Below are 2,275 nucleotides of genomic sequence, written 5' to 3' on the forward strand. Positions count from 1 at the left end.
ATTACAATTTTTCTCCTAAAAAGTTTTGTTGAGTTTATCAAACTGTCACAAAGTGTGTCCTTTGCCCTATGTTGTCACTGAAGTCTTAAATTTCTTTATATTATATTGTCTAAAGTTTTTATGTGTTTTTCTTGGGATGTCAAGATAGCTTCTATTTTTTTCTCCTGGTTGGTACTGCGGCTCTGCAGCAGTGACATAGTCTTCCAAGGACTGAACACATTCAAACATTGGCCTTTCATCAGGATCCATCTTCCAGCAAAGATTCATCAATTTATGGAGGGATTCTGGACAGCCCTGAGGGCAAGGCATTCTGTACCCTGACTCTACTTGTTCCAGCACCTCACAGTTTACCACACCTGGATATGGCACTCTTCCTTTTGTTACCAGCTCTGCCTGTAGAATTCCAAATGACTACACATCTGACCATACAGTGCAGGCTCAGGAGCTGTCCACTTGATTGGAAATTTTGAACCTTGTCTTGCTGTGTACTTACTGTCTTCAATTAATTCTGCTAAGCCCAAATCTGCTATTTTGCATACAAGATTTTCTCCTACAAGAATATTAGCAGCTCAGAGATCTCAGTGAATATAGTTCATTCTTTCAATATATGCCACGCCATCAGCAATCTGCGCAGCCATATCAACCAGCTGTGGAAGCTTCAAATACTTTCCATCTCCTTCTTTATGGAAATCTAACAAGCTCCCTTTTGACATAAACTCAATGTCAATATAAATTGGCTCTTCAGAAACAACTGCATAGAGTTGAACAAGTTTATCTGAGCTTTTGAAGGAATGCTTCTGGCATCAGTGTACCTGGCTTTAGTGTTTTGATTGTTACTTTTGTAGTTCCATTTCATGTTTCCATCCATACTTCACCAAAGCATCCTTGACCTAGTTTAATCTCTAGTCGCAAAGACTCTCGAGGGATTTCCCAAGCATCTTTTGCTAGACGTTGAGTCTGGGATTTCACAGTCGGAAACACAGTTGTTAACTTGTGGCATAAACCATCAGCATGTTCTGTGTAATGCTTCATCAGTTTCTGCAGAGTAGCAAACTAAGCTCTGGTTGTGATGTAGAATTTACCATTGTCAAGTTTCCTGATTTTGTAATGCTTTACCCCTTACCTCATCCCAATCACGAATTGAGAGGGAATAAGCACCTTTAGTAGTTTCACTTTCTCTTACTAAGAATATACCTTGCTGATTCCCAGGATTCAGAAGTAACCTTTCGGCATCTTTTCTCCCCATTTTGCCTAAATACAACTCTTCTGCCTGAATGGAATCTGCAGGTGCTACATAATTGCTAGGGATATAACCATTCTTTCTGGTAGCAATTGCTACCCACCAGTCTCCTTCACTATTGTTAATTATTTGAAATATTTCACCCTTCTTAAAGGAAAGGTATTCTGTAGTTCTAGCTTCATGGAATTCAGATTGTTATTTACACAAAAATGTTATTCATTCATTTTGTTTTTGAAATACAATGGCCTGTAACTTTTGATGACTTTATCAAACTGTCACAAAGAGTGTCCTTGGCCCTATGTTGTCACTGAAGTCTTAAATTTCTTTATATTATATTGTCTAAAGTTTTTATGCGTATTTCTTGGGATGTCAAGATAGCTTCTATTTTTGGTGACAGACTGCATTTGCTTACTTTAATATTAGAACTAGTTTGATGTGTAAGCCTAAAATCTCTATATTGTTTGAAAATGGGTGTCACTTCTAGTTACATGATAGTGTTCTATTCATATGCATGTTTTCTGGGTTAATTAAAAATAAGATGATAGAGTAAATGCATACTTGTATTAAAAAGTACCAAATATGAAAAGTAAAACCTCCGAAAAAATAGAGATGATAAGAATGAATTAAAGATCAAGATCTAAAAGTCAACAAATTCTTTGACTAGATGAAATAATGCCATCAATTAACATACTCTATGTAAGAAAGAAATGATTGAAGAAACTATATTAGGATTGGACAAGATTACAGTTTTAGGAAAAATATTTATCTAAGTTCCGGGGTATCTACCTGTAATTCAATAATTTGGTAAATTGAGGTAGATGGATCATGATTTCAATGTTCCTCTAGTACACAAATAATTCAAGGCCAGTGTAGATTATACAGTAAGACACTAATAGGAATTCTGTTTGCTTTGTTTCTTACGCTGCAAAGGTATAGGAATTCACATCAGTTCAGGCAGAACAAGCAGTCACAGTTTATCTTTATTAGGAGAATGAGCAAGAGCATGAAGTCCACTTCAGAGTGGATACCACATTA

General features: G+C 36.3%; 1 pseudogene; it reads right to left on the minus strand.

Moving 5' to 3' along the window:
• Positions 1-66: 66 nt before the first annotated feature.
• LOC110285971 lies at positions 67-1,494 on the minus strand (annotated as a pseudogene).
• Positions 1,495-2,275: the final 781 nt, after the last annotated feature.

This window comes from Mus caroli, chromosome 19, assembly GCF_900094665.2.
Source record: "Mus caroli chromosome 19, CAROLI_EIJ_v1.1, whole genome shotgun sequence".
Classification (NCBI taxonomy): Eukaryota; Metazoa; Chordata; class Mammalia; order Rodentia; family Muridae; genus Mus; species Mus caroli.